Source organism: Phocoena phocoena, chromosome X (genome assembly GCF_963924675.1).
Source record: "Phocoena phocoena chromosome X, mPhoPho1.1, whole genome shotgun sequence".
In the NCBI taxonomy this organism is placed as follows: domain Eukaryota; kingdom Metazoa; phylum Chordata; class Mammalia; order Artiodactyla; family Phocoenidae; genus Phocoena; species Phocoena phocoena.
The window spans coordinates 15,039,168-15,047,099 of NC_089240.1; the positions used below are offsets into that span (position 1 = coordinate 15,039,168).

The following is a 7,932-nucleotide window of genomic DNA, read 5'->3' on the forward strand; positions in this document are numbered from 1 at the left end:
ATGTTTAAAAAAAAAAAAATCCTCTCTGGATGTGGCTGGGGCTTCGCCGGCCTATGTTTGCCATTTTCAATTTTTCAGAGTCTGTTGACTGTAATCTTGCTGCTTCTATGTACCTGTGCTTATATCCGATCCTTGGCACCCAGCCTCCTGGACAGAAATAAAGCTGGATTCTTGGGTATATTTTGGAAGTGTGCTAGAATTGGTGAACGGAAGAATTGGCAGCATGCTGTACTATGATGGCCTTCAGCATCCTCTTCGTAAAGGAGCTTGGAAAAATGCCAGAATTCAGTTACCATCAGATTTAAATATTTAAAAAAGGACTTATCTGCTGAAGATAATGGAAAGAATGGTTAACCCTGTTGTCTCTGAACATTGAATGAGATAAAGTTCCAGCGGCTGTTCTCTATTTTTGTTATTGGACCAATGTTCTATATAATTAGGATGTAACCATTTAATACTCAGACTTTCAATATGTCTGTAACAGTCAACCTCAGTACTGTCACTACAATATTACATTCTGCATATGTCATTCTGTTGTGTCAGATACCAGTTTTTAGTGAGGTATCTTTAAGGCACATAGTAGAAAACAAAATTGGTAAATTACTCAAGTTCCTTTCACTGTGATTTGGAAACGATAAACCTTTACAGAATAAGACTTCTTTTTGGACTAGCTTTTTTATTTAAAAAAAAAGGTCCAATTTGTGTTGGTAAGGACTGCATTCATATTTAATAATGCCTGCTTTTCCTCTGGTCACACTATTTTGAGCATTAACCAGAGTACCTCTATTCTTAGCAAACTGTAGTTTATTACAGGTGTTTAAACTATTTAAAACAAGCCTATGCAGTTCTTAAGGAGGAAGATAAATGAGATGTGACTTAAGAGTACGATTGAGAAGATGTTCCTATTTAACATAAAAGAATTCAGAATACTTGATTGGTGTTATCGTCTCTGAAACCTCTGATTAAGTATGGATGTCTTAAGCATAAATTTGACCAGCTAACAGTCATTCTCTAAATAAGACTATATGCTTAGAGTAAAAAGAGCTAAACAGAACAATTACATAATGGTAATCTTATATGTGTTTTTCACTTTTTTTGTGTTAGATCTCTACATTTTAGTTACTCCAAAATGCAAACTCTGTTTTTGTTTTTAATACAGTACTTTAAATCTAGTTTATGTTTCGTCTATCAGCTTGAACAGGAATCTTGTGTAACTTAGTAAGTGATGACAAAGTTTTCAAATCTACTTACCATATGCCATGGCATAAATGTCTTTGAGCTTTGATGATAAAGGAAGACCTTCAGTAATTTTCATCAAGGCAAGAGGAACACTGGAAATGTGACTTGTAAATTTTGTAGTAGGGCAGTTATTACACATTTATGGTTAACATTTCTTAAGGTTCAACCAAAATTCAGTTAAAATTTCAAAGCGAAGGAGAACTTCTTAGCTAAAAATTGCCATTATAAATAGTATTAGATATTGTTGGCAGCTATTAATTCCCCATAAAAAGAATAAACCTTTTTTAAGAAAAGCAAACAAACAAACATCCTGTCTCTAAATTCCATGTGGCTCTTGTCCTAGAAGACAGAAACATATCCTTTTATTTCTAGTAACTCATTGGTTGCGTCAGACCAGCATTTAAATTGTCTTCTAATACCCAGCAACGCTTCTCAAACTTGAATGTACCAGAACTACCTGGAGGGCTTGTTAAAACACAGATTGCAGGGTTCCGCGCCTAGTTTCTGATTCAGCATGTCTGATGCTTCTTTCTAACAAGTTCCCAGGTGGAGCTGATGCTACTGGTCCAGGACGGCACTTAGAGACCCACATTTGATCTTTCAATACTGTGGCCACACTTGGCTATTGAGCACGTGAATGGGGCCAGGGTGAAATGAGATGTGCTCTGAGTGCAAAATACAAATCCGGCTTTAAAGATGGCACACAAACAAAAAGAATGTAAACTATCTCTTTAATAATTTCATGTTAATTACTTGTTGAAATGATCATAGTTTGCATAGATTAAATAAACTATTAAATTGATTTTACCTGATTATTCCTACATTTTATGTGGGTATTGGGAAATTTAAAATTACATATGCTGCTGGCATTACCATTTCTTTTTTCTTTTTTTTTGAGGCAAGGAATACAACTTTATTTGGAAAGCCAGCAGACTGAGAAGATGGCAGACTAATGTCTCCAACAACCATCTTCTGGCATTACATTTCTATTCGACAGCGTTCTAACAGACAATTACAGGGAGATATCAGATGGTAAAAAAGAAATATTGGGGATGATTAGGAATTTGAATACTGTATGAATGTAGGATGATAGAAGGGAATTGCTAATTTTTTTAATAAACTTTTAATTTTAGAACAGTTTTAACTTACAGAAAAGTTATTAAGATAGTGGAGACAGTACCCACACCCATTTTCATACATTACTACTATTTTATATTGTGGTACATTTACCACAACTAATGAATCAATATTTGTACATTATTATTAACTAAAGCCTACACCGTATTCACATTTCCCTTTCACTTTCTCTGTTCCAGGATCCCATATTATGTTTACTCATCATGTCTCCTTGGGCTCCTCTAGACTGTGACAGATTCTCAGACTTTCCTTGTTTTTGATGACCTAGACAGTTTGGAGGAGGACTGGTTAGGTATGTTGCAGAATGTTCCCCAATTGGGATTTGTCTGATGATTTTCTTCGTGATGAAACTGGTGTCATGGGTTTTGGGGAGGAAAACCTCAGCGATAAGGGGCCATTCTCATGCTATCATATCAAGGGTACATGCTATTAACAGGACTTCTCGCTGTTGATGTTGACCTTGACCACCTGGCTGAGGGTGTTTGTCAGGTCTCTCCCCTGGAGAGTTCCTCTTTCCCCCCCTTTCCATACTGCCCTCTTTGGAAGGAAGCACATACTTCTCTGCACAGCACACACTTAAGGAGTGGGGAGTAACGCTCCACCTCCTTGAGGGTGAGTGTCTACATAATTTGGGATTCTTCTGCACAGATTTCTCTCTTCTCCCCTATTTACTGATTCAATCGTTGATTTACAGCAGTATGGACTCAGGGTTTTGTTATACTTTGGATTTGTTATACTTTGGATTATAATCCAATACTGCTTTATTTTGTTGCTCAAACCATTTCCAGACTGCCTGGCCACTGGAAGCTCTTTCAGTTCGCTCCTGTGTCCCTTTGACATTCCTCATTGTTGTGCTTTCTTGGAGCACACCCTTCGACACTTACAAGATGCTCCAGGCTCAACTTGTACATTCCCCGCCCCAGTCCTGGAATCGGTCATTTCTCCAAGGAGCCCTGGTTCCTCTCATTACAGCATGGTGTTAGAAATGAATTATTAATTTTTAAAGTATGATAATGGTATGGTCACTTTTTAAAAAGTTTATCTTTTAGATATACATACTGACCTATTTATACATTAAATGATCAGATTTGCTTCGAAACAACGTGGAAATGGGAGATGTGAGTGAGAGTGTGGATGAAACAAGATGGGTTATGAGCTGATAATTATTGGAGCTGGGTGGTGTCCCTTCACTATCCTTATTTTCACATGTACTTGAAATGTACTACAATGAAGCTTTTTTTAAAAGTAGCTGATAGAGCTAATATTTGCTCATTGAGTCAGGTGTTTTACAGGAGCTATCAACAGTGAGCACAACTTTGACCTTCTATATTTATATTTTTAAATTCCAACTCCAAAGCATGCAAAAGGTGGCTCCTAAATAGGAGAGAAAAATATTAGCCTGGCTCAATCAAAATGGAACCACCCAGCAACTGGTTTGCAGACATAAGATATAAATTGTCAGTAGGACGTGGGACAGCTTTGTTAAACTTAAGGGTTTACAGCTCACAGTTACATCTTCAAATCCTAGCTAAACACACACACACGCGCGCGCGCGCGCATGCAAAACACCAACAGATTTATTGAAAGCACTTCGTTTGTGTCTCTGACAAATCTTTCAGTATATTCATAAAGATGAGGGATTTTTTCAGTTCTCCTACAACAAGCCCCAAATCTCTGGGCCTAACTGCCTTTGCCCTGAGAGTCCTCTGGATCGGCCATCTCCCATGACCGTTCAGACACATCTGAGCTGCTCCATGGTGGTGGCGGGGAGCCACACTGCATTAATGAAGTACAAGCATCAATAAAAATGATTTTCTTGTAAACTGGGAGAGGTACTGGAAACGGCCGTGTTTTTAAGAAGAAAATTTGCTTTTGTGTTTTTTTCCGTCAACCAACATCTAAGTATCTATTATGTAGGAGGTAGTATGCTAAATCCTGGGAATACAATAATAAATAAAAGTATCAGCCCTGGAAGTGCTCATAGGAAAGAAACTTAGCATTTCTGAAGTGGCATCTGGCAGCAAACTCCGGAAACAACAGACTGGGGGGCCCAGACGAGAGAGAGCTGTGAGAGGTAGGATGCCTGGGACCAGGTGACGTCAGGGCTGCGGTGGGCTGTGGACGATGAGGAGTTGAGGCCAACACTGGCAGGCACTCTGTCAGGTGCCCGGATGCATCAGTGGGTGAGGCGCTGTTAAGGCAGGGACTGGAGAGGGGCACATCAGCAAAGGAAGGTGGGGAAAGATTCAGGTGTGATGAGGAGGAGATGCTGTGGGCTTGCAGGTGGAGACATCAGTAGACAGTGACATACCCAGGCCTAGAACTCAAGGAGAAAGTTCAGGAAAGAAGCTGTGGCTTCTTACAAAGGTAGGGGTGCTTATTGTTTTTCTTGTTAGCATTTCAGAGTATCTCATTAACTTCTGAATTTTATGTCCCAGACTGTAGCCTGTACTAACTTTGTTTCCTGTGATTCAGAGTGTTCTATGTAGCTTAGTATGTACTCAATTTTGTGAAAGCTCCATGGATTCTTAACAGTGAATTTTCTCTTTGAATCTAATGTCTATCAATAATGCCTTTTTAATTATACCAGTATCTGCCCTTTAATTTTGCTTCCTTATGTCAAAGACTGAATGATACAATAAAGTCTTTTTGCTGTTGCCTCTTGTACAGCAGGGAGAGTGGGCAAGCTTGGTCTTAGTATGCGATCATTGTGGAGAGCTGCTTTCAAGGTTCAATTTCATCAAAATGCTGGACAAAACAGAAGAAACGTCAGGAGGGATCAGACACAAACTGTCCACCATGCGTTCTGAAGGTGGGCCCTGGCTTACATGTCCTCCCTAAGAGCTCTCTCCATTTCCTGGATCAACGTCAGAGCACTTAAAAATATAAGCAAGTCCTCGCATCACACTGTAGAAACAGCCCCAGAAATTTAAACATACTTCATTCACTCAACCAACTGTGAGTACAGTCCCTTATGTAGCTTGAAAAAGCAGCACTTTTCCTCCCAGAATCACTGTTGCTAGTCATGATGTTTAATTTTTAATTTCTAATATTACAGAAGGGCATGGTTTTTTCATGTTTACAGAGGGAGTACCAATTTAAAAGTCTGGGAAATTCTATTCTGAACCATGTACCATAAGACTCTCCAACAATTAGAAATCACGTAGACAGAAGACAGAAAAGCACATGCTCAATGTACCCAGAGGGCTTTAGAGCTCAAGTTGCAGAATCCTGCTGCCTACAGAAAGTTGAAGAATGGACTGAGGGGGGAAAACTAGAGCAAAGATAATTAAGTTCACAGGTAACCCGCGCTAACACGGCATGACAGTCTCTGGACAAAAATTTACAAACCAGATAGTGAAAATCGACACCTCCATTCCAGTTACTTGAGATCATCATCCCTGGAGCCTCAGTCAGGGCCCGGTTGTCTCCAATTAACAGCAGTAACAGTTTCTGGGTTCAAAGGCAGCAGCTCCTGGTGCGGGTGGGCTGAGGGGTCGGATCTTGAAGGTGATTCAACCACAACCCTGAGCCTCTAGGGCTTTTCCACCAGGTAAGCTGGGAGAGCTGACGGCTGAGTAGCAGTATGGCTTCTGGCCCCCAGTGGTAAAAGAGCAGCCAGAATTGCCAGCCAGATACATGAACTCAGGTGGGATGAGATATATGGGGGCACTGGCATTTTCTAGCACACTTGCATCACTGCCAACTAACTTGAGTACAGATAAAACTCATTGATTTAACTTCTTACTGCTTTCCTGGGGTCTCATTTAAGGCCCCTGCAAAAGATCAGCCCTTTGCTCCTAGGAATGGCAAGTGTTAAAACCAAGTATTTGGACATATAAAGCCACAAACTTACTAGAGTGCTGCTTTTTCAACTATAGCTGATTCATACATTAATATAATGTGGTGAAAGCAAGTAAAATCAAATCTGAGGCTTTGACATTAATGGCTGTGGTTATTAAACTTTATTATATTTTAAAATCTGAAAACTGTAAAACAGTATATTTATACAAACACCTGAGGACTGTTTAACTGGGCACAGCATCTTCACACAAACAATTTGAGAGAAGACCAAGTTTAAATTAGAATTTTGTCTTATAACACAAAATGAATAACATAGATGAAACCACCCTTTAAATAGAAGCATTCTCATATAAAGTACATTTGGTTTTCTAAAAAAGAAAATGTACATTCTTGCCCCTGGTGTACATTTTATTGGCATTTATAACAAATGGCTAATACTTTTAGCACAGATTCTCATAGCTTATTAACATTACACCAAACTTATACAAAGTAATTAACAATAAACATATAGCACCATTTCCCCTTGAAAGTTCTAACTTTAAAAATAAAGCCCAAAATGATAAGGCTGAATTAATGCATCTTCCAAAATTTAGCAGAATAAATGGCTCAGAACTAAGCAAATTAACTAGCAACATTGCATAGGACAGAGAACTTCCCTGTATGGAAACCAATCTATGGATTGTTTCTTATCCCCTGAAGACTAAGCTGAGAGGTACTAGTGATAGCAAATGATGCACGTATATTTTTCAGAATAAAAACGTCCAACTATATAAACAGTTCACCATTACCTCTGTGGCAGTGCAAAGTGCCATATTAAATTCAAAAACAACAGATTTATTTGTCTGAATACCTACAGGTATAGAATAATATATAAATATGGTATAGTATCTGTATGAAGAATAAACAGACAATAAAATATATATATTTTAAAAATTTGGGCACAGGTGTCCTCATATAGAGATATGAGAAATGAATGCCTAGTTAAATGTCTAAGCTTAGAGAAAATATGTAAAGTTTTGAAATAATGGGTATTTCACTGAAAAATTTTAATCAGACTCCATCCAAACCACCCTTGTAGTATAATATCTCCTGCATAAAACAACCATTCTATCTTACAATTGTTTGAAATTTATCAAAAACTGATAAGAACACTTTATGAAAGTTTATAAGCTTGTTTTTTTCTTTAAATATGAACAAACACAACATACAGAGAAATAATAACGAAAGGAAAATAATTTATATGGCTATTCCCTTTCCGGAAATTGGGAGAACACAAACAGAACATTGCAGTAACAAACATAAAATATTTGAAAAAGAGATGATATCTACAGTTGCATCTTTAAATTCTTTTCTAAGGAAAATTTCTCATGGATTTCACTAGAGAGTCTGTCAGTCCCTGATACTTTCCCCCCTTTGGGATGTAGCTGTTTTGGTTTTATATATAAACATTAATCAAAATCAATGGTGTTTCTCTGTTTCCTGCATTAAGTATATTTGTAAACTGTACAATTAAATAATAAACTGTAAAGTGTAAAATAATAAAGGACTGCCAAGTTGAATATGCTAAGACTAACATGTTAATGTGTTTTAAAGAAGTAGACTGGACTTGTAATGTAGTTCTGCAATTCTGGATATAACGTAGTTTTAGAGGAACTGTCTATAGAACAAAAACTGCTACGAGAATAAAAATACTTTTAAATTAAAAAGTTATCAAGACAATTGAAAATTATGTCTAAACTTACACATTTTTTT

At 37.7% G+C, this 7,932-nt stretch overlaps 1 pseudogene; it reads left to right on the forward strand.

Annotated features, from left to right (window-relative positions):
- On the forward strand, positions 1–305 carry LOC136142792 (protein kish-A pseudogene; annotated as a pseudogene).
- The last annotated feature ends 7,627 nt before the right edge of the window (positions 306–7,932 follow it).